Consider the following 22,500-nt stretch of genomic DNA (forward strand, 5'->3'; position numbering starts at 1 on the left):
GTTTTGGACGAGGATCGTATTTGGAATTGTACCTGGAGAGTCCCGATAAGGCAGTGGGAGGACGCTAACGGCTATATGGGCCTGAAGCATATACCACAAATGATAGTGTTGGGGGAAAATAGGGGCTACATTCACTACCAGGGAATGCCCAAGACGTGCCGCAAGTGTGGGGATATGGGACATCTGGCTGAAGCCTGCTCTCAGGTAGTATGTGGGAAATGTAGGGAGATAGGGCACAAATATATTGAGTGTACTAATACCAGAAAATGTAACCTCTGTGGGGAGAGTGACCACCTCTTCAGAAATTGTCCCTCTTCCTTTGCAAATAAATTAAAGAAGGCGGAGAGAGAAAATAAAACTGAAGACAAGATGGCCGAAAACAAAATGGCCGAAATACAGCATGGTCCGGAGGTAAGTGAAGGAGAAGGAGAAGAAGGGGCGGGGCTAGAGGTTTTGGAGGGAAATAACGTTCCCCAACCTCATGAAGTGACCACTCTGGAAGCTAGGGGGAGCTCACTCCCCAAGCAGCCAGAGAAGAGTCAGGGAGAGGAAAGGGTGGAGGAACAAAATAGAGAAGTAGAAGTGGAAATTGAGGAGGAGGACAGTTCACCTTCATGGCAATCTGGGTTTGAGGTAAGTATGCCGGGGCTGGGGAGTGAGCTAGATACCTCACTCCCAAGCGCACAAGTGGGGAAAAGACCGGCGGAGTCCCCTTTGATGACGGAGGAAAAGAAACAGCGGGCCACAGCAGACGAGGATACCCCTCCTTCAGAGAGGTCTGACCCCTGCTGGCCGGGTGGTTCACCGAACGAGGTATCTTTTTTACACTTACCGCCAAGAGGGAGAGCGTCGACTCCTGACCGATCAGAGACAGAAAATATCCCAGTCCTGGACTTCTTTCACCCTGGCAGGAGAAAAATGGAAGTGGTTTTAGGAATCGATGTAGACTAGTTTTAATGGATTTTATTGTGTTAAGACCTGCAAGAGATAATGCAAATTTCAATGTGTTTTAACTGTGTACAAAATGACCCCCTGTTTTAAACCCCCCCTTGTGGTTTTACTTCTCCTTTACTGCTCCATGTCTATCACAATCTCTACTCTAAATGTGAGAAGTGTGAAGACATCTGTGAGAGCACAGAACATATTGTCCTTTTTAGAAAACACATCTTCAGATGTGTTTTTATTACAGGAGTGTGCAATCCCTTTCATGAACTCATACAGAGAGTGGGAGCAGAAATGGACTGCGGGTCCCTCTCTCTGGAGTGGATCACACTACAACAGATCGGATGGAGTGGCGGTTTTAATAAAAAGCCCTAACATTCAGGTGAAGGACTGCACCGTGGTGAGGGATGGGCGGGCCTTACTGACTCATTTGAATGTTTTAGGGCGTGACTTAAAGGTCTTAAATGTGTATGGTTTTAACGATAAAAATGAGAGGTGTGAACTATGGGAGGACCTGCAGCCTCACTTATTGGGAAAAACCCCGGTAATAGTGGGTGGGGATTTTAACTGTGTTTTATCTCAAAAGGATAGAAAAAATGTAGGGGAAAATTTTAAAGTTGATAAGTCTTCTAAGGTTTTACATGGGTTACTGACTGATTTTAATTTAGAAGACTGTTTTAGAAAAGTGCATCCGAAGGAGGAGGGGTTCACCTGGTTTAGTGGTGATGGCACCCGAGCCTCCCGTATTGATTTTCTTTTTACTAGAGAATGCCCGCCCAAGGATGCTACATTAACTCCTTTGTTTTTCTCAGATCACCTCATGCTATCCTGCTCACTGTTTCTCCCCACTGGTGTGACGGTAGGGGGAGGGATCTGGAGGCTGAACTGCTCCCTATTGGAGGATGAAAGTATTGTAGCAAGATACAGGGAGCAGTACAGCCTTTGGCAGACTCTCCAAGACTCATACGACTCACGGGCACTTTGGTGGGAATCAGTGAAATATAGGACCAAGACATATTTTAAAAGGGAAGGGTTTTTAAAGAAAAAACGCCAGAGGGGGAAAATGAAGGGTTTACAAAAGAGGCTGCAGAGGTATTTTGAGCTACGCAACCGGGGTTTTGACTTTAATGAAGAAATAAAAGAGGTAAAAAATGAAATGGAGGCCCTGGCGAACGTGATAAGCAGGGGGATAATGATCAGGTGCCGGGAACAAGAGATGGAGGAAGGGGAAAAATGTACGAGGTATTTTTTTAAGAAAATAATGTGTAAAGGGGGAGGGATGTCTATGTTGAGAGAGGGTGACAGAGAGGAGGCAACGGACAGGGGCATTTTAGATATGGTAGGGGATTTTTATGAAGAGTTGTATGGGAGCAAGGACACAGATGAACAAACAATGGGGGAAGTCCTGGGGTTTTTAGACAGGCAAGTGAAAGACCCAGACGTTTTAGTAAAAGATTTCACAGCGGAAGAGGTGACTCACAGCTTCAAACATTTTAAAAGGGGGAAGTCACCAGGGGAGGATGGGTTGCCAATGGAATTTTATGAAGTTTTTTGGGACATTTTAGTGCAGGACATTTTAGAGGTTTTTAAGGAATTTGAACATACACAGAGACTACCGGACAGTTTTAGGTCAGGGACAGTGACACTTTTACACAAAAAAGGGGACAAGACAGATTTGAAAAATTGGAGACCCATAACGTTACTGAACATGGACTGTAAAATTTTTAGCAAACTTTTAGCAGACAGGATGACAACGGTTTTAGACAACGTAATCCACCCAGATCAAGTTTGTGCAGTGCCAGGAAGGAGGATCACAGACAACCTAATACTGATCCGGGACTCCATTTGTTATGCGAGAGACAGAAACATTCGATTATTGCTGTTAAATTTAGATTTTGAGAAAGCTTTTGATCGGGTCTCGCACCAGTACTTGTTCCAAGTACTGCAAAAGATGGGGTTTCCAGGGAGGTTTTTAGAATGGGTGGGACTGCTGTACAAAGACATTACTAGCAAAATTCTAGTAAATGGGCATTTGTCAAAAGCGATTAATATTCGCTCTGGGGTCCGGCAGGGTTGTCCGTTATCCCCGCTCTTGTTTGTGACAAGCATAGAGCCACTTGCACAAATCTTGAGAAGGGACATATGGATCAGTGGATTAAAACTACCTGGGGGACAGACGGCAACATGTAGTTTGTACATGGACGACGTGACCATTTTATGCACGGACATCTTATCAGCACAACGGACTCTGGACCTGACTGATTGGTTTGGCCGCGCCTCAGGGGCAAAGTTGAACAGAACCAAGTCAGAGGCGCAGGCCTTCGGTCCATGGACTGGAGAGAGGATGGGGTTAGAAGTTGATTTTAAAGAAACTGACATAAAGATTTTAGGTTTGAAATTTGACAAGACAGGACGGGGGAAAGGAAATTGGGAGCCGACACTAGGGAAAGTACGGCAGAGATTAGGCCTGTGGGGACTGCGCAATCTGACCCTAGAAGGGAAAATTTTAATAATCAAGGCAGTCATTTACCCATTGCTTTTATTGTTATGCTCTGTTTTTTACCCTCCAAGATCCTTTTTACTAGGCCTGGACCGAGCGATGTTTTACTTCCTGTGGGGGTCCAAGTGGGAGAGGTTGCGAAGAGACGTGGTGAAGAAGAGACCAGAAAATGGGGGGAAAGGTCTCCCGGACCCCCACCTGTTTTTAGGTAGCAAATACACAGCGACGTACTTTAAGTACGCAATAGCCTCATCTGGCTCAAGAACGACTGCCATGGTACGGTTTTGGATGGGGTCCTATTTAAGAAAGCTAGGGGTTTTTAAACAAGATTCAAAAACACCTATCTCTTTTAAAATGCCGCATGAATACGATTTTATTAGGAAATTTTTAGTCAAATACGATTTGGAAAAATGTGGGTTAATTAACCTAGTAAATGCAAAGAACTTGGTTTCTCTCGTCCAGGACCAGGAAGAGGTGAGCGGCGTGACGGGGCTGACAAGGGAGGAGGCGCGCAGGGTGTGGAGGAACGTGGCTCATCCGGCCCTGCAGAACCGGCACAAAGACCTCTCCTGGATGGTGGCCCATGAGATCCTTCCGGTCCGGGCGGTGATGCACTCCCGGGGCATGGGAGCAACGGCGGTGTGCCCTCGGCCTGGCTGCGGCCAGCCAGAGACCGTGAGGCACTTGCTCTGGGAGTGCAGCGTGGCAAGGGACCTGTGGGCCGCGATCGGCCCCCTGAAATGCCCGAGCCTACCAGCAGGGGAGGTCCACCCACTAGAGTACCGACAAGCGGTGCTCGGGGTGGGCCAGGGCCTAAATCAGTTGCCAGCAAAAGACTTTGTGATGCTCTGGTCCACCCTAAACAGTGTGACGGCCGCTTTGTGGACCTCCCGCAACCTGCTGGTGGGGAAGCACGTTACGGTGCCCCTCCACGCCCTCATGAAGCTGGCAACTGTAACATCGCTGCAGGTGGCACCGGACGCTGATATTCGGAGGAGGGGGCCGAGGCCACACGCAGGGGGGTCCCTGCCACCACCAGCCCGGGCTCCCGCCGACGTTCCCTGAGGGCATGGTTTGCCTGAGAGAGGACAGTGGGCAATGGGAGGGATCTCCGCTGGAGACGCACAGGAGGGGTCCAGCCGGCGGGTCGGTAGGGGTGGGGCCTCCCACCCGCCCTCTTCGGCCCTGCCTCGGCCCTGTCTCTGCCCCACCCCCTGGGCGAGGGCAACAGTTCCTTGTTGTAGGTTTTTAGACAATAAATGTTGAATTTGGATATATAATGCATTAAAAAAAAACCCTTTTAAAATTTTAGTGATTACAACCTTTTAGGGAAATGTATTTGTGGTTTTTAAAAGAAATAATGTTTTGACTGATGTTTTATTGACCTGTCTTACCTTTTACAGTTTTAGGGGATGTGAGGTGATCTATGCATTTTAAAAAGCTGTATTTATTGTGTACACAGTTTCAATAAAAACATGTCAAATCAAAAAATCTGTTCTTATCAGATTTTATGCTTTATATGTTTAATATCTGTGGATTTTAATGCTGTTTTACTAATTGTGTTTTTCTGCTTGTGTTTTAACAGGAGGAGTCTGGGCGGAACCTAATGAGCAATTGGTCTGGTGGCATTGCCCACCGACCACCGCTTGGGAACCGCCCAGCTCCTCCTCCTGTTTTTAGGCTCATCCTGCCGACTTCAAGGATCCCGGGTGGACTTCTGAACATTCCCCCGGTGATCGGCGGAGGAACTGCGGGCTCTCTCTGCTCCGGGTCTCTCGGCAGAGTAGAGGAGGATGGCCGAGGGGGGGCCTGAGGGACCGGGGCTGGGCGGCGGTCAGCCGGTCGGGGCCTCGGGGTCGACGGCAGCCTTCTCGGAGGGACCTGGCTGGGGAGCAGGCGGAGGCCTGCTCAACACGGCCAGGTTCCGCTGGGTCCCTGGGGAGGAGGGAATGCCTTTCGTGGAGAGGATCCCCTTCATCCGGGAGGTGCTGCTGGACGCCCTGGGGACCACGACTGGAGATCTGATCTGTGCCCAGCGCAACGGGCCCCTGGCCTACTTTGAGGTCACCTTCTCCTCTGCTGAGGTGTACCAGCGTGTCCTGGAGCGGAGGGATGAGCTGAAGGGACATCCCGTGGGGAGGCATTTCGTGGTTGAGCCTCTGTGGGTGGAAGGCCGATGTCTGGTCACCACTCACATGTTCAACCCGTATGTCCCCACGGAGCAAATCCGCAGGTTCCTCCAGGCCTACGGGGAGGTCCACCCGGGGGAGAAGTACGTACGGGATGAGCTCGGGGTGTGGAACGGGCGCCGCCAGTTTATGGTGACCTTTAAAACGGACGGTAAGGGGGGGCTTTTGCATCCACCAGCTCTCTTCTCCTTGACTAAGAACAATGGTTATCTGTTCTACAGGGGTCAGCCGTCCTACTGTCGGGGGTGCCAGGCTCATGGACACAAAATGGAGGACTGCCCGGACTTGAAGTGCTTTAAGTGCCTGGACCCGGGACATATGGCCCGGGACTGCAGAGGCCCCCAGAGGTGTAGGCAGTGCCGCGGCGAGGGACATGTGGAGCGCTCCTGCCCTCAGAGAGGAATATCCTATGCAACAGTGGTGATTGAGGGCAGGGGCAAAGAGGCCGCCGCGGCACCCTCCGGGGGGACCCCGGCCGGACCGCAGCCACCGAGGGAACAAGAGGCGGTTCCGGCACCTTCCAGAGGGGCCCCGGTTGGGCCACAGCCGCCAAGAGAACAGGAGGATGCTGAAGGGCCATCCGGAGGGGCCCCGGCCGGGCCACGACCAGCGAAGGGACGGAAAAAGAGAAGGGCAAAGAAAACTGCAGTCCCGGGTGAAGAGGAACAGCGTGTGGAGGGGGAGGTAAGAATACCACCGAGAACCACTCATTTGTTGTGTGCTCCCCCTCCCCAGAGAGAAAGGTCCAGGCCGACCGGGCAGTCCGGGACAGCTCCCCCTGGCACCCCCAAGCCGAAGGGACAGACGGGCTCGACCCCTACTATGGAGCAGCAACACACCAAGGAGAGGAGGGCCAGCCCCCCCAGCGTGAAGGCGGCGCCCAGCACCCCCCCCTCACCCCCCCTGAGGAGTAGCTCACCGAGGAGCATGCTGGGAAAAGGGACCTGGGAGGTAGGCGGTACCCCAGGGGGGGAATTTGCCCGGACGGATGACGACGGCTTTCCTTCCCCCCCCTCCCCCCCAAAGAAAAAGAAGAGGACCCAGGTCCAAAGGATTGCGTTGGTGGACTTGGTATCTGAGGACTCTATCTACATAGATGAGGAAGGGGCCGCCTCCTCCCGAGAAGAGGAGGATCCCGGTATCCATGGACGTGTGAGCTTGGGGGATGAATTGAGGGGGGTGCCGGTTCCATCACCCCGATGTCTTACAGTGGGAAATATTTTAGATAATGTTATGTTATCGGATTTTATAGTCTGATAGGCCCCATATGGGGATAACATTGAAGTTTACATTTCATGACAGCAAGTTTTAAAATCCACAGAATTTGAGGTGATCTTAGCCATTCTAATGTATTTACCTTTTGATATTGATGTCTTATGTGTCTGAGTTGTTGTGTATTTTAAATGTTACATTTTTTTGGAAACATTTCATGGTTATTGTATTGTTTGGATTGTGAAATGATGGAAAAAAAAAAAAAAAAAAAAAAAAAAAAAAAAAAAAAAGAGACATGTTATTTCACTATAGTAAAATGGATACATGCATATATGTGAAGGAAAATGTTTCTTGAAATTCTATACATGTAATGTACTACCTATGAATGAGTGACAATAAAATATGAAAAAAAAAAAAAAAAATCTGTTCTTATCAGTTTAATATCTGATACGTCCTCTATACGAGGACTTCATATTAAATGGATTTTTAGAACAGGGAGGCGAAACAGGGGCTTGCCCCGTTCGCCCCACGCATCGACCTGGTATTGCAGTACCTCCAGGAACGGTGCACCTTCCTAAGCTTGTGTGAAAAAAAGAGTTTGTTGCTGTTTGGTATAATCAGCCTGTTTTATTTTAATGAATGAATGAATGTATTTATTTATTTGGTGTGTGTGTGTGTGTGTGTGTGTGTGTGTGTGTGTGTGTGTGTGTGTGTGTGTGTGTGTGTATATATATATATATATATATATATATATATATATATATATATATATATATATATATGTATATATATTTATTGATTTGTCTGTCTGTCTGTCTGTCTGTCTGTCTGTCTGTCCATGTGAGGGAGCAGCCAAAATGAATAAATAAAACAAAGCAGCTCACTCCACTCCTTAAATAGGCAAGAATGAAGGGGTGAGTGGTCTCTGTCTGTCTGCCTGCAATTGTCAGCTGGTCACAAATGCAGTGAGAGCGGAGGCCACTCCCCTTTCGGCTGTTTGCAGTTTTCCCTCCGTTTTTGTTCTTTTTTTTTTTTTTTTTTTTTTTTTTTGAAATTGTTCCTGTTTTCTCTCTCTCTCTCTCTCTCTCTCTCTCTCTCTCTCTCTCTCTCTCTCATTGCCTGCCAGCCCTGTTGTTTGCAACAAGCAAGCCACAGCCTCGCAGGCTCCTCCCTTGTTACCGCGAACAAACGAGCTAGGCTCTTTGTTGGCGTGGCGGGACGCCTGAGCGTACACGGCTATAGCTCGGGTTTCTCTTCATTCACGCACAAATCTTTCGCCTTTTACTAAAGATTTCCGTGGAGGGGAACGTCAAAGAGTCAAAGTGATTTTTTGGAGCGCTCTGCCTCCGGGCGGGGCCGCAACAATCCGTATAACGAGAAAGTATAAACTTAGGGCGGGGTGGGAGTGGCTCGCTGGGTGTCTGGAAGAGGGGGGAAGGGCGGGTATGCCACGGAGGAGGCCTCCCTGCCTGCGAGGCCGGTGCCCGGTCCAGCGCCCATTTCAGGTTATCGCTTCTCGGCCTTTTGGCTAAGATCAAGTGTAGTATCTGTTCTTATCAGTTTAATATCTGATACGTCCTCTATACGAGGACTTCATATTAAATGGATTTTTAGAACAGGGAGGCGAAACAGGGGCTTGCCCCGTTCGCCCCACGCATCGACCTGGTATTGCAGTACCTCCAGGAACGGTGCACCTTCCTAAGCTTGTGTGAAAAAAAGAGTTTGTTGCTGTTTGGTATAATCAGCCTGTTTTATTTTAATGAATGAATGAATGTATTTATTTATTTGGTGTGTGTGTGTGTGTGTGTGTGTGTGTGTGTGTGTGTGTGTGTGTGTATATATATATATATATATATATATATATATATATATATATATATATATGTATATATATTTATTGATTTGTCTGTCTGTCTGTCTGTCTGTCTGTCTGTCTGTCCATGTGAGGGAGCAGCCAAAATGAATAAATAAAACAAAGCAGCTCACTCCACTCCTTAAATAGGCAAGAATGAAGGGGTGAGTGGTCTCTGTCTGTCTGCCTGCAATTGTCAGCTGGTCACAAATGCAGTGAGAGCGGAGGCCACTCCCCTTTCGGCTGTTTGCAGTTTTCCCTCCGTTTTTGTTCTTTTTTTTTTTTTTTTTTTTTTTTTTTGAAATTGTTCCTGTTTTCTCTCTCTCTCTCTCTCTCTCTCTCTCTCTCTCTCTCTCTCTCTCATTGCCTGCCAGCCCTGTTGTTTGCAACAAGCAAGCCACAGCCTCGCAGGCTCCTCCCTTGTTACCGCGAACAAACGAGCTAGGCTCTTTGTTGGCGTGGCGGGACGCCTGAGCGTACACGGCTATAGCTCGGGTTTCTCTTCATTCACGCACAAATCTTTCGCCTTTTACTAAAGATTTCCGTGGAGGGGAACGTCAAAGAGTCAAAGTGATTTTTTGGAGCGCTCTGCCTCCGGGCGGGGCCGCAACAATCCGTATAACGAGAAAGTATAAACTTAGGGCGGGGTGGGAGTGGCTCGCTGGGTGTCTGGAAGAGGGGGGAAGGGCGGGTATGCCACGGAGGAGGCCTCCCTGCCTGCGAGGCCGGTGCCCGGTCCAGCGCCCATTTCAGGTTATCGCTTCTCGGCCTTTTGGCTAAGATCAAGTGTAGTATCTGTTCTTATCAGTTTAATATCTGATACGTCCTCTATACGAGGACTTCATATTAAATGGATTTTTAGAACAGGGAGGCGAAACAGGGGCTTGCCCCGTTCGCCCCACGCATCGACCTGGTATTGCAGTACCTCCAGGAACGGTGCACCTTCCTAAGCTTGTGTGAAAAAAAGAGTTTGTTGCTGTTTGGTATAATCAGCCTGTTTTATTTTAATGAATGAATGAATGTATTTATTTATTTGGTGTGTGTGTGTGTGTGTGTGTGTGTGTATATATATATATATATATATATATATATATATATATATATATATATATATATATATGTATATATATTTATTGATTTGTCTGTCTGTCTGTCTGTCTGTCTGTCTGTCTGTCCATGTGAGGGAGCAGCCAAAATGAATAAATAAAACAAAGCAGCTCACTCCACTCCTTAAATAGGCAAGAATGAAGGGGTGAGTGGTCTCTGTCTGTCTGCCTGCAATTGTCAGCTGGTCACAAATGCAGTGAGAGCGGAGGCCACTCCCCTTTCGGCTGTTTGCAGTTTTCCCTCCGTTTTTGTTCTTTTTTTTTTTTTTTTTTTTTTTTTTTGAAATTGTTCCTGTTTTCTCTCTCTCTCTCTCTCTCTCTCTCTCTCTCTCTCTCTCTCTCTCTCATTGCCTGCCAGCCCTGTTGTTTGCAACAAGCAAGCCACAGCCTCGCAGGCTCCTCCCTTGTTACCGCGAACAAACGAGCTAGGCTCTTTGTTGGCGTGGCGGGACGCCTGAGCGTACACGGCTATAGCTCGGGTTTCTCTTCATTCACGCACAAATCTTTCGCCTTTTACTAAAGATTTCCGTGGAGGGGAACGTCAAAGAGTCAAAGTGATTTTTTGGAGCGCTCTGCCTCCGGGCGGGGCCGCAACAATCCGTATAACGAGAAAGTATAAACTTAGGGCGGGGTGGGAGTGGCTCGCTGGGTGTCTGGAAGAGGGGGGAAGGGCGGGTATGCCACGGAGGAGGCCTCCCTGCCTGCGAGGCCGGTGCCCGGTCCAGCGCCCATTTCAGGTTATCGCTTCTCGGCCTTTTGGCTAAGATCAAGTGTAGTATCTGTTCTTATCAGTTTAATATCTGATACGTCCTCTATACGAGGACTTCATATTAAATGGATTTTTAGAACAGGGAGGCGAAACAGGGGCTTGCCCCGTTCGCCCCACGCATCGACCTGGTATTGCAGTACCTCCAGGAACGGTGCACCTTCCTAAGCTTGTGTGAAAAAAAGAGTTTGTTGCTGTTTGGTATAATCAGCCTGTTTTATTTTAATGAATGAATGAATGTATTTATTTATTTGGTGTGTGTGTGTGTGTGTGTGTGTGTGTGTGTGTGTGTGTGTGTGTGTGTGTGTGTGTGTGTATATATATATATATATATATATATATATATATATATATATATATATATATATATATGTATATATATTTATTGATTTGTCTGTCTGTCTGTCTGTCTGTCTGTCTGTCTGTCCATGTGAGGGAGCAGCCAAAATGAATAAATAAAACAAAGCAGCTCACTCCACTCCTTAAATAGGCAAGAATGAAGGGGTGAGTGGTCTCTGTCTGTCTGCCTGCAATTGTCAGCTGGTCACAAATGCAGTGAGAGCGGAGGCCACTCCCCTTTCGGCTGTTTGCAGTTTTCCCTCCGTTTTTGTTCTTTTTTTTTTTTTTTTTTTTTTTTTTTGAAATTGTTCCTGTTTTCTCTCTCTCTCTCTCTCTCTCTCTCTCTCTCTCTCTCTCTCTCTCATTGCCTGCCAGCCCTGTTGTTTGCAACAAGCAAGCCACAGCCTCGCAGGCTCCTCCCTTGTTACCGCGAACAAACGAGCTAGGCTCTTTGTTGGCGTGGCGGGACGCCTGAGCGTACACGGCTATAGCTCGGGTTTCTCTTCATTCACGCACAAATCTTTCGCCTTTTACTAAAGATTTCCGTGGAGGGGAACGTCAAAGAGTCAAAGTGATTTTTTGGAGCGCTCTGCCTCCGGGCGGGGCCGCAACAATCCGTATAACGAGAAAGTATAAACTTAGGGCGGGGTGGGAGTGGCTCGCTGGGTGTCTGGAAGAGGGGGGAAGGGCGGGTATGCCACGGAGGAGGCCTCCCTGCCTGCGAGGCCGGTGCCCGGTCCAGCGCCCATTTCAGGTTATCGCTTCTCGGCCTTTTGGCTAAGATCAGAAGGTCGGGACTGGGATCGACTCCGGAGCCTTCTTGACTGTAGCCTTGTGGCTTCAGCCGTTTGACTCTGGAGATATATTTTGCATGTGGTGAGGAACAAAGAAAAGGATTGTGGTTAGTAAGGTAAGTGTTGGTATTATTATTATTATTAATTTTTGATTGTTATATTAGGAGTTTTATTGTGGTTTAAATTGGTTTTAGTATTCCCTGGTTAACTGTTTTACTGGTATTTTAGTCTCCTTTAGAAAGGTTTAAGGGGTGTGGTGCCTCCCACCATGTCTGCTCCACGAGCAGGCATGAGGAGGCACCACAGTGTGAGGTTCCTGTTTGAAGAAGATGTAAATGGAAAGCTGTTTCACATGTCTAGGTTAGATTTCTCTAGAAATCTAATCCAGACAACCTTACAATTTCACCCAGAAGCTTTAAACTGCCTCATAACTTTGCCCCAAAACAAAGGGTTTGATGTCAGTTTTAGAAATGCAGTGTATTTGAATACTTTTTGGGAAAGGTTTAAGGAAGTACAAGGAAAGTTTGATATGTTTAAGGTTGAAAAATTAACAGATCATGCCAGAAAAACTGTGATTGTGAAGATGTTCAATGAGACAGTATGTTCAGAAGATATATGTGCATGGCTAAGACGGTTTTGTCAAGTTGTAGGTCCACCTGTGAAAGTCGTGGACGAAGATAATATTTGGAACTGTTCATGGAGAATACCCATTAAACAATGGGAGGACGAGACTGGGTACCTAGGGTTGAAACATCTGCCACAGGTAATTGTGTTGGGGGAAAATAGGGGGTACATACATTATCAAGGCATGCCTAAAGTGTGCCGTAAATGTGGGGGAATGGACCATTATGCCGAAGCTTGTACCCAAATTGTGTGCAGTAAGTGTAGAGAAATTGGACACACTTTTCAGGAATGCCCAAATGGTAGGTTGTGTAACCTTTGCGGGGGAAAAAACCATCTCTTTAGAGATTGTCCATATTCTTTCGCAAACAAACTCAAGGCAGCATGGGAAGGGGTGACAAAAATGGCCGAAAAGAAGCATGGTGAAGAACAAGAGAAGGGAGACGGAGAAGAAGGGGCGGAGCCAGAGGTTTTGGCGGGAAACGAGACACATCAGGGGGGCGGGGCAGGCAAGGGGGAAGAAGGGAGGGGCTCACGGGTGGAGCAACCGGAAGAGGTTGAAACAGGAGGGGAGGAACAAGGAGCAAAGGGGGTGGGAGGGGCTACAGGGAGTGAAGAAGGGCGGTCCTCCTTTGAGACAATGTCAGAGGTGAGTATACCAGGGTTAGAGAGCAGCTCTGAAGACTCTCTCCCAGGAGCACAAGCATCCAAGAGGCCTGCAGAATCCCCCTTGGTGGAACAATGGGGGAAAAAACAGTTAGATACCTCACTCCCAAGCGCACAAGTGGGGAAGAGACCGGCAGAGTCCCCCTTAATGATGGATGAAAAGAAACAGCGGGCTACAGCAGATAAGGATACCCCTCCTTCAGAGAGGTCTGACCCCTGCTGGCCGGGTGGTTCACCGAACGAGGTATCGTTTTTACACTTACCACCAAGAGGAAGAGCGTCGACTCCTGATCGATCAGGGACAGAAGATATCCCAGTTTTAGACTTCTTCCACCCTGGCAGGAGGAAAATGGAAATGGTTTTAGGAATGGATTTAGACTAGTTTTAAATGGATTTTATTGTGTTGAAAGGTTTCTAGTTCCAGTTGCTTTTAGGTCAACCAAGAATGTTGTGGTTTTACCTCCTTTTAAACGTGCTCATGTCTCTCACGATCGCCACCATTAATGTGAGGAGTGTGAGAGCACCTTTGAGAGCACAGAGCATTCTGACTTTTTTAGGAACAGTGACAGCCGATATCATTTTATTACAAGAATGTGCAATCCCCTTCCTGAGATCATACAGAGACTGGGAGCAGCACTGGGCTGCGGGTCCCTCTCTCTGGAGTGGGTCGCACTACAACAAGTCAGATGGTGTTGCTATTTTAATAAATAACCCTAGACTTGTGGTGAAGGACTGCACTGTGGTGAGTGATGGGCGGGCCATTTTAGCTAATTTGCATTTTTTAGGGAGGGATTTTAAAGTCTTAAATGTATATGGTTTTAATGAGAAAGAGGAAAGATATGGTTTGCTGGAGGATTTGCAGCCCCACATGCTGGGGAGGGATCCGATAGTAGTGGGTGGGGATTTTAATTGTGTTTTAAGTAAAAAAGATAGGAGAAATGTGGGAGAGAGTTTTAAACTAGACAAAACATCGGGAAGATTGGCAAATCTGATAACTGATTTTAATTTAGTGGACTGTTACAGGACCATGCATCCACGGGAGGAGGGCTTCACCTGGTCGAGTGGTGATGGTTCCCGGGCCTCCAGAATTGACTACATCTTCACACGTGACTGCCCACCATCAGATGCTAGATTGATCCCCATGTTTTTCTCAGACCACGCCTTACTGTCTTGCACCCTTTCTTTCCCCACAGATGTGACGATAGGGGGAGGGCTGTGGAAGCTGAACTGCTCCCTGCTGCAGGATGAAGGGGTGAGAGACGAATACAGGGAGCAGTACAGACTTTGGCAGTCCCTCCAAGACCTGTACGATTCACGTGCACAGTGGTGGGAGATGGTAAAGGGAAGGACCAAGACGTTTTTTAAAAGGGTGGGAACTTTTAAAAAGAAAAAACAGAAAAGGCGCATGATGGGGCTGCAAAGAAGGTTACAGAGGTATTTTAATCTGGTAAACCAAGGGTTTGATTTTAATGAGGAAATAAAACAGGTGAGAGAAGAAATGAGACTTTTAATGGAGGAGGTAAGCAAAAGACATATAATGACTTGTAAAGAACAGGAACTAGAAGAAGGGGAAAAATGCACAAGATATTTTTTCAAGAAAACAGTGGCGCGGGGAGGAGGGGTTACTAAATTACAAGATGGAGACAAGATAATGAATACAAATCATGGGATTATGGGGGCGGTGGAAAGGTTTTATGAAAACTTATATGGTGCAAAGAAAACACATAAAACAACAATGGAAGAAGTGACCAATTTATTGGAAAATAAAATTAAAGATGATGAACTTTTAACTACAGATTTTACAACAGAGGAACTACAAAATGTTTTAAAAGGTTTTAAAACAGGGAAGTCCCCGGGAGAGGATGGGCTCCCCGTGGAGTTTTACAAAACCTTTTGGGACATTTTAGTAGGGGACCTTTTATGTATTTTTACAGACTTCCAGACTTGTGACTTTTTACCTGACAGTTTTAGGTCAGGGATAGTGACTCTGCTGCACAAAAAAGGGGAAAAATCAGAGATCAGCAATTGGAGACCTATCACACTTTTAAACGTAGATTGTAAGCTTTTTAGCAGAATTTTAGCAAGACGAATGTCATTGGTTTTAGAAGACGTGATTCACCCAGATCAAGCTTGCGCAGTGCCGGGGCGGAGGATCACGGACAACTTGATCCTGATCCGTGACTCCATCTGTTATGTGAGAGACAGAAACATTCGGTTATTAGCATTAAATTTAGATTTCGAAAAAGCTTTTGATCGGGTCTCACACCAGTACCTGTTTCAGGTACTGCAAAAGATGGGGTTCCCGGGGAGGTTTATAGCATGGGTGGGCCTGTTGTACAACGACATCAATAGCAGAATTTTGGTAAATGGGCACCTCTCCAAGGCGATCACTATTCGCTCAGGAGTACGGCAGGGTTGTCCCTTATCCCCGCTCTTGTTCGTCACATGCATGGAACCACTGGCGCAAATCTTGAGAAGGGACCAATGGATCAATGGACTGACTCTACCAGGGGGACTGACGGTGAAATGTTCATTATACATGGATGACGTGACAGTTTTATGCACAGACATGGTGTCGGCCCAGAGGACCCTAGAGGTAACAGAATGGTTTGGGAGGGCCTCTGGAGCCAAACTGAACCGAAACAAGACTGAGGCACAGCTCTTTGGACCATGGACGAACGCACCAACTGTTTTAGGGGTAAATTTTAAAGAAACAAATATTAGGATTTTAGGGGTGAAATTTGACCGGGCAGGAGGAGGGAGTGGAAATTGGACAACAACCTTAGGGAAAGTTAGACAGAGACTTGGACTATGGGGACTACGACAGTTGACTTTGGAAGGGAAAATTTTAGTAATAAAAGCAGTGATTTTACCTTTGCTTTTATTACTGTGTTCTGTTTTTAGTCCTCCAAGGAGCTTTCTTTTAGGTTTGGATCGAGCGATCTTTTACTTCCTGTGGGGGTCCAAGTGGGAGCGCCTGAGGAGAGAAACAGTGAAGAAGAGGCCTGAAAACGGAGGGAAAGGGCTCCCAGACCCCCACCTGTTTTTAGGCAGCAAGTTTGTTGCAGGACATATAGCATACGCAACATCACCATCCAGGACCAAGACAGCCATTATGGCCCGGTTCTGGATGGGGTCTTATCTGCAAACAATGGGCATTTTAAAACCAGATTTGAGAACACCAGTATCTTTTAAACTGCCACACGAATACCTTTTTATTAAGAAATTTTTAAAAAAGTATGATCTGGAAAAATGTACAGTACAAGAACTCACTAATGCCAAAACTCTGGTCTCCCTTGTTCAGGACCGCGAGGAGGTGAGCAGAGTGGTGGGGATGACGACGGCAGAGGCTCGGAGAGTGTGGGCGAACGCGGCCCACCCGGCCCTCCGGAACAAACAGAAGGACCTTACCTGGATGGTGGCCCATGAAGTCCTCCCGGTCCGGGCGGTGATGCACTCCCGGGGCATGGGGGCAACGGCAGTGTGCCCACGGCCAGGCTGCGGCCAGCCTGAGACCGTGCGGCACGTCCTTTGGGAGTGCAGCGTGGCCAGGGACCTGTGGGCCGCGATCGGCCCCCTGGAATGCCCAAGCCTGCCAGCAGGGGAGGTCCACCCGCAAAGTTACCGGTTAGCGGTGAACGGGGTGGGCCAGGGTGTAGAAAAGTTACCATCCAAAGAATTCGAGGCACTCTGGCTCACCCTTACAAGCGTGACGGCCGCACTGTGGACCTCCCGCAACCTGCTGGTGGGGAAGCGCGTCACGGTGCCCCTCCACGCGATGACAAGGATGGTAACTACAACGCTGCAGGTGGCGCCGGGCGTCGCCATTTGGAGGAGGGGGCCGAGGTCACACGCAGGGAGGTCCCTGCCACCACTGACCGGGGCTCCCGCCGACGTTTCCTGAGGGGACACGGATGCCTGAAAGGAGACAGCGGGCACAGGGGAGGACTTCCTCTGGAGACGCACAGGAAGGGACCTCGACGGAGGGCGGGAGGAGCTGCGGATGCACGCACCTCGGCCTCCCGGCTGGGTTCATCTCTGCCTTCCTCTCTCCTTGTGGTCTTGGACGGGGGGGAGCAGGGTTTGCAATACATCTGAAAAGGACAATACACAAAGTAGTGAATTTGACATTGAAAAGGTTTTATGATATTAAACTGTTTTGGACTTTAAGGGCTTTTAAAATGCTTCTATAATAAAACCTTTTATGTACTATTTTAACAGATGCAAGGATGTGGCTTTTAAAAGAGAAAAGATTGTAAAAATGGTTTTAAAATGCATGACCATTGTGTCTTTTAACCATCTTTTTATCTAATGTGTATGCTGCTTCTTTAACATAAAAGTGACGTTGTATTTATTGATGTAAAGACTCAATAAACATTGTCAAAAAAAAAAAAAAAAAAAAAAAATCTGTTCTTATCAGTTTAATATCTGATACGTCCTCTATACGAGGACTTCATATTAAATGGATTTTTAGAACAGGGAGGCGAAACAGGGGCTTGCCCCGTTCGCCCCACGCATCGACCTGGTATTGCAGTACCTCCAGGAACGGTGCACCTTCCTAAGCTTGTGTGAAAAAAAGAGTTTGTTGCTGTTTGGTATAATCAGCCTGTTTTATTTTAATGAATGAATGAATGTATTTATTTATTTGGTGTGTGTGTGTGTGTGTGTGTGTGTGTGTGTGTGTGTGTGTGTGTGTGTGTATATATATATATATATATATATATATATATATATATATATATATATATGTATATATATTTATTGATTTGTCTGTCTGTCTGTCTGTCTGTCTGTCTGTCTGTCCATGTGAGGGAGCAGCCAAAATGAATAAATAAAACAAAGCAGCTCACTCCACTCCTTAAATAGGCAAGAATGAAGGGGTGAGTGGTCTCTGTCTGTCTGCCTGCAATTGTCAGCTGGTCACAAATGCAGTGAGAGCGGAGGCCACTCCCCTTTCGGCTGTTTGCAGTTTTCCCTCCGTTTTTGTTCTTTTTTTTTTTTTTTTTTTTTTTTTTTGAAATTGTTCCTGTTTTCTCTCTCTCTCTCTCTCTCTCTCTCTCTCTCTCTCTCTCTCTCTCATTGCCTGCCAGCCCTGTTGTTTGCAACAAGCAAGCCACAGCCTCGCAGGCTCCTCCCTTGTTACCGCGAACAAACGAGCTAGGCTCTTTGTTGGCGTGGCGGGACGCCTGAGCGTACACGGCTATAGCTCGGGTTTCTCTTCATTCACGCACAAATCTTTCGCCTTTTACTAAAGATTTCCGTGGAGGGGAACGTCAAAGAGTCAAAGTGATTTTTTGGAGCGCTCTGCCTCCGGGCGGGGCCGCAACAATCCGTATAACGAGAAAGTATAAACTTAGGGCGGGGTGGGAGTGGCTCGCTGGGTGTCTGGAAGAGGGGGGAAGGGCGGGTATGCCACGGAGGAGGCCTCCCTGCCTGCGAGGCCGGTGCCCGGTCCAGCGCCCATTTCAGGTTATCGCTTCTCGGCCTTTTGGCTAAGATCAAGTGTAGTATCTGTTCTTATCAGTTTAATATCTGATACGTCCTCTATACGAGGACTTCATATTAAATGGATTTTTAGAACAGGGAGGCGAAACAGGGGCTTGCCCCGTTCGCCCCACGCATCGACCTGGTATTGCAGTACCTCCAGGAACGGTGCACCTTCCTAAGCTTGTGTGAAAAAAAGAGTTTGTTGCTGTTTGGTATAATCAGCCTGTTTTATTTTAATGAATGAATGAATGTATTTATTTATTTGGTGTGTGTGTGTGTGTGTGTGTGTGTGTGTGTGTGTGTGTGTGTGTGTGTGTATATATATATATATATATATATATATATATATATATATATATATATATGTATATATATTTATTGATTTGTCTGTCTGTCTGTCTGTCTGTCTGTCTGTCTGTCCATGTGAGGGAGCAGCCAAAATGAATAAATAAAACAAAGCAGCTCACTCCACTCCTTAAATAGGCAAGAATGAAGGGGTGAGTGGTCTCTGTCTGTCTGCCTGCAATTGTCAGCTGGTCACAAATGCAGTGAGAGCGGAGGCCACTCCCCTTTCGGCTGTTTGCAGTTTTCCCTCCGTTTTTGTTCTTTTTTTTTTTTTTTTTTTTTTTTTTTGAAATTGTTCCTGTTTTCTCTCTCTCTCTCTCTCTCTCTCTCTCTCTCTCTCTCTCTCTCTCATTGCCTGCCAGCCCTGTTGTTTGCAACAAGCAAGCCACAGCCTCGCAGGCTCCTCCCTTGTTACCGCGAACAAACGAGCTAGGCTCTTTGTTGGCGTGGCGGGACGCCTGAGCGTACACGGCTATAGCTCGGGTTTCTCTTCATTCACGCACAAATCTTTCGCCTTTTACTAAAGATTTCCGTGGAGGGGAACGTCAAAGAGTCAAAGTGATTTTTTGGAGCGCTCTGCCTCCGGGCGGGGCCGCAACAATCCGTATAACGAGAAAGTATAAACTTAGGGCGGGGTGGGAGTGGCTCGCTGGGTGTCTGGAAGAGGGGGGAAGGGCGGGTATGCCACGGAGGAGGCCTCCCTGCCTGCGAGGCCGGTGCCCGGTCCAGCGCCCATTTCAGGTTATCGCTTCTCGGCCTTTTGGCTAAGATCAAGTGTAGTATCTGTTCTTATCAGTTTAATATCTGATACGTCCTCTATACGAGGACTTCATATTAAATGGATTTTTAGAACAGGGAGGCGAAACAGGGGCTTGCCCCGTTCGCCCCACGCATCGACCTGGTATTGCAGTACCTCCAGGAACGGTGCACCTTCCTAAGCTTGTGTGAAAAAAAGAGTTTGTTGCTGTTTGGTATAATCAGCCTGTTTTATTTTAATGAATGAATGAATGTATTTATTTATTTGGTGTGTGTGTGTGTGTGTGTGTGTGTGTGTGTGTGTGTGTGTGTGTGTGTGTATATATATATATATATATATATATATATATATATATATATATATATATGTATATATATTTATTGATTTGTCTGTCTGTCTGTCTGTCTGTCTGTCTGTCTGTCCATGTGAGGGAGCAGCCAAAATGAATAAATAAAACAAAGCAGCTCACTCCACTCCTTAAATAGGCAAGAATGAAGGGGTGAGTGGTCTCTGTCTGTCTGCCTGCAATTGTCAGCTGGTCACAAATGCAGTGAGAGCGGAGGCCACTCCCCTTTCGGCTGTTTGCAGTTTTCCCACCGTTTTTGTTCTTTTTTTTTTTTTTTTTTTTTTTTTTTTGAAATTGTTCCTGTTTTCTCTCTCTCTCTCTCTCTCTCTCTCTCTCTCTCTCTCTCTCTCTCATTGCCTGCCAGCCCTGTTGTTTGCAACAAGCAAGCCACAGCCTCGCAGGCTCCTCCCTTGTTACCGCGAACAAACGAGCTAGGCTCTTTGTTGGCGTGGCGGGACGCCTGAGCGTACACGGCTATAGCTCGGGTTTCTCTTCATTCACGCACAAATCTTTCGCCTTTTACTAAAGATTTCCGTGGAGGGGAACGTCAAAGAGTCAAAGTGATTTTTTGGAGCGCTCTGCCTCCGGGCGGGGCCGCAACAATCCGTATAACGAGAAAGTATAAACTTAGGGCGGGGTGGGAGTGGCTCGCTGGGTGTCTGGAAGAGGGGGGAAGGGCGGGTATGCCACGGAGGAGGCCTCCCTGCCTGCGAGGCCGGTGCCCGGTCCAGCGCCCATTTCAGGTTATCGCTTCTCGGCCTTTTGGCTAAGATCAAGTGTAGTATCTGTTCTTATCAGTTTAATATCTGATACGTCCTCTATACGAGGACTTCATATTAAATGGATTTTTAGAACAGGGAGGCGAAACAGGGGCTTGCCCCGTTCGCCCCACGCATCGACCTGGTATTGCAGTACCTCCAGGAACGGTGCACCTTCCTAAGCTTGTGTGAAAAAAAGAGTTTGTTGCTGTTTGGTATAATCAGCCTGTTTTATTTTAATGAATGAATGAATGTATTTATTTATTTGGTGTGTGTGTGTGTGTGTGTGTGTGTGTGTGTGTGTGTGTGTGTGTGTGTGTATATATATATATATATATATATATATATATATATATATATATATATGTATATATATTTATTGATTTGTCTGTCTGTCTGTCTGTCTGTCTGTCTGTCTGTCCATGTGAGGGAGCAGCCAAAATGAATAAATAAAACAAAGCAGCTCACTCCACTCCTTAAATAGGCAAGAATGAAGGGGTGAGTGGTCTCTGTCTGTCTGCCTGCAATTGTCAGCTGGTCACAAATGCAGTGAGAGCGGAGGCCACTCCCCTTTCGGCTGTTTGCAGTTTTCCCTCCGTTTTTGTTCTTTTTTTTTTTTTTTTTTTTTTTTTTTTGAAATTGTTCCTGTTTTCTCTCTCTCTCTCTCTCTCTCTCTCTCTCTCTCTCTCTCTCTCTCTCATTGCCTGCCAGCCCTGTTGTTTGCAACAAGCAAGCCACAGCCTCGCAGGCTCCTCCCTTGTTACCGCGAACAAACGAGCTAGGCTCTTTGTTGGCGTGGCGGGACGCCTGAGCGTACACGGCTATAGCTCGGGTTTCTCTTCATTCACGCACAAATCTTTCGCCTTTTACTAAAGATTTCCGTGGAGGGGAACGTCAAAGAGTCAAAGTGATTTTTTGGAGCGCTCTGCCTCCGGGCGGGGCCGCAACAATCCGTATAACGAGAAAGTATAAACTTAGGGCGGGGTGGGAGTGGCTCGCTGGGTGTCTGGAAGAGGGGGGAAGGGCGGGTATGCCACGGAGGAGGCCTCCCTGCCTGCGAGGCCGGTGCCCGGTCCAGCGCCCATTTCAGGTTATCGCTTCTCGGCCTTTTGGCTAAGATCAAGTGTAGTATCTGTTCTTATCAGTTTAATATCTGATACGTCCTCTATACGAGGACTTCATATTAAATGGATTTTTAGAACAGGGAGGCGAAACAGGGGCTTGCCCCGTTCGCCCCACGCATCGACCTGGTATTGCAGTACCTCCAGGAACGGTGCACCTTCCTAAGCTTGTGTGAAAAAAAGAGTTTGTTGCTGTTTGGTATAATCAGCCTGTTTTATTTTAATGAATGAATGAATGTATTTATTTATTTGGTGTGTGTGTGTGTGTGTGTGTGTGTGTGTGTGTGTGTGTGTGTGTGTGTGTGTGTGTGTGTATATATATATATATATATATATATATATATATATATATATATATATATATATATATGTATATATATTTATTGATTTGTCTGTCTGTCTGTCTGTCTGTCTGTCTGTCTGTCCATGTGAGGGAGCAGCCAAAATGAATAAATAAAACAAAGCAGCTCACTCCACTCCTTAAATAGGCAAGAATGAAGGGGTGAGTGGTCTCTGTCTGTCTGCCTGCAATTGTCAGCTGGTCACAAATGCAGTGAGAGCGGAGGCCACTCCCCTTTCGGCTGTTTGCAGTTTTCCCTCCGTTTTTGTTCTTTTTTTTTTTTTTTTTTTTTTTTTTTGAAATTGTTCCTGTTTTCTCTCTCTCTCTCTCTCTCTCTCTCTCTCTCTCTCTCTCTCTCT

At 47.0% G+C, this 22,500-nt stretch overlaps 16 non-coding genes and 1 pseudogene across 16 annotated transcripts; all 17 read left to right on the forward strand.

Annotated features, from left to right (window-relative positions):
- The first annotated feature begins 7,238 nt into the window (after window positions 1-7,238).
- On the forward strand, window positions 7,239-7,418 carry LOC143504055 (U2 spliceosomal RNA; annotated as a pseudogene).
- Window positions 7,419-8,082: 664 nt separating this feature from the next.
- On the forward strand, window positions 8,083-8,201 carry LOC143504092 (U5 spliceosomal RNA). The gene has a single exon (XR_013127355.1). It is a non-coding gene; the product is annotated as a U5 spliceosomal RNA (small nuclear RNA).
- Window positions 8,202-8,351: 150 nt separating this feature from the next.
- On the forward strand, window positions 8,352-8,542 carry LOC143504182 (U2 spliceosomal RNA). The gene has a single exon (XR_013127442.1). It is a non-coding gene; the product is annotated as a U2 spliceosomal RNA (small nuclear RNA).
- Window positions 8,543-9,182: 640 nt separating this feature from the next.
- On the forward strand, window positions 9,183-9,301 carry LOC143504093 (U5 spliceosomal RNA). The gene has a single exon (XR_013127356.1). It is a non-coding gene; the product is annotated as a U5 spliceosomal RNA (small nuclear RNA).
- Window positions 9,302-9,451: 150 nt separating this feature from the next.
- LOC143504193 (U2 spliceosomal RNA) lies at window positions 9,452-9,642 on the forward strand. The gene has a single exon (XR_013127453.1). It is a non-coding gene; the product is annotated as a U2 spliceosomal RNA (small nuclear RNA).
- Window positions 9,643-10,272: 630 nt separating this feature from the next.
- On the forward strand, window positions 10,273-10,391 carry LOC143504094 (U5 spliceosomal RNA). Its single transcript, XR_013127357.1, has one exon. It is a non-coding gene; the product is annotated as a U5 spliceosomal RNA (small nuclear RNA).
- A 150-nt stretch (window positions 10,392-10,541) lies between these two features.
- Window positions 10,542-10,732, forward strand: LOC143504206 (U2 spliceosomal RNA). The gene has a single exon (XR_013127464.1). It is a non-coding gene; the product is annotated as a U2 spliceosomal RNA (small nuclear RNA).
- A 662-nt stretch (window positions 10,733-11,394) lies between these two features.
- LOC143504095 (U5 spliceosomal RNA) lies at window positions 11,395-11,513 on the forward strand. Its single transcript, XR_013127358.1, has one exon. It is a non-coding gene; the product is annotated as a U5 spliceosomal RNA (small nuclear RNA).
- A 5,846-nt stretch (window positions 11,514-17,359) lies between these two features.
- LOC143504052 (U2 spliceosomal RNA) lies at window positions 17,360-17,546 on the forward strand. Its single transcript, XR_013127322.1, has one exon. It is a non-coding gene; the product is annotated as a U2 spliceosomal RNA (small nuclear RNA).
- A 644-nt stretch (window positions 17,547-18,190) lies between these two features.
- Window positions 18,191-18,309, forward strand: LOC143504096 (U5 spliceosomal RNA). The gene has a single exon (XR_013127359.1). It is a non-coding gene; the product is annotated as a U5 spliceosomal RNA (small nuclear RNA).
- Window positions 18,310-18,459: 150 nt separating this feature from the next.
- LOC143504209 (U2 spliceosomal RNA) lies at window positions 18,460-18,650 on the forward strand. Its single transcript, XR_013127466.1, has one exon. It is a non-coding gene; the product is annotated as a U2 spliceosomal RNA (small nuclear RNA).
- A 644-nt stretch (window positions 18,651-19,294) lies between these two features.
- Window positions 19,295-19,413, forward strand: LOC143504097 (U5 spliceosomal RNA). The gene has a single exon (XR_013127360.1). It is a non-coding gene; the product is annotated as a U5 spliceosomal RNA (small nuclear RNA).
- Window positions 19,414-19,563: 150 nt separating this feature from the next.
- Window positions 19,564-19,754, forward strand: LOC143504210 (U2 spliceosomal RNA). The gene has a single exon (XR_013127467.1). It is a non-coding gene; the product is annotated as a U2 spliceosomal RNA (small nuclear RNA).
- A 645-nt stretch (window positions 19,755-20,399) lies between these two features.
- Window positions 20,400-20,518, forward strand: LOC143504098 (U5 spliceosomal RNA). The gene has a single exon (XR_013127361.1). It is a non-coding gene; the product is annotated as a U5 spliceosomal RNA (small nuclear RNA).
- A 150-nt stretch (window positions 20,519-20,668) lies between these two features.
- Window positions 20,669-20,859, forward strand: LOC143504211 (U2 spliceosomal RNA). Its single transcript, XR_013127468.1, has one exon. It is a non-coding gene; the product is annotated as a U2 spliceosomal RNA (small nuclear RNA).
- Window positions 20,860-21,504: 645 nt separating this feature from the next.
- Window positions 21,505-21,623, forward strand: LOC143504099 (U5 spliceosomal RNA). The gene has a single exon (XR_013127362.1). It is a non-coding gene; the product is annotated as a U5 spliceosomal RNA (small nuclear RNA).
- A 150-nt stretch (window positions 21,624-21,773) lies between these two features.
- On the forward strand, window positions 21,774-21,964 carry LOC143504212 (U2 spliceosomal RNA). The gene has a single exon (XR_013127469.1). It is a non-coding gene; the product is annotated as a U2 spliceosomal RNA (small nuclear RNA).
- Window positions 21,965-22,500: the final 536 nt, after the last annotated feature.

Source organism: Brachyhypopomus gauderio, unplaced genomic scaffold (genome assembly GCF_052324685.1).
Source record: "Brachyhypopomus gauderio isolate BG-103 unplaced genomic scaffold, BGAUD_0.2 sc238, whole genome shotgun sequence".
NCBI lineage: Eukaryota > Metazoa > Chordata > Actinopteri > Gymnotiformes > Hypopomidae > Brachyhypopomus > Brachyhypopomus gauderio.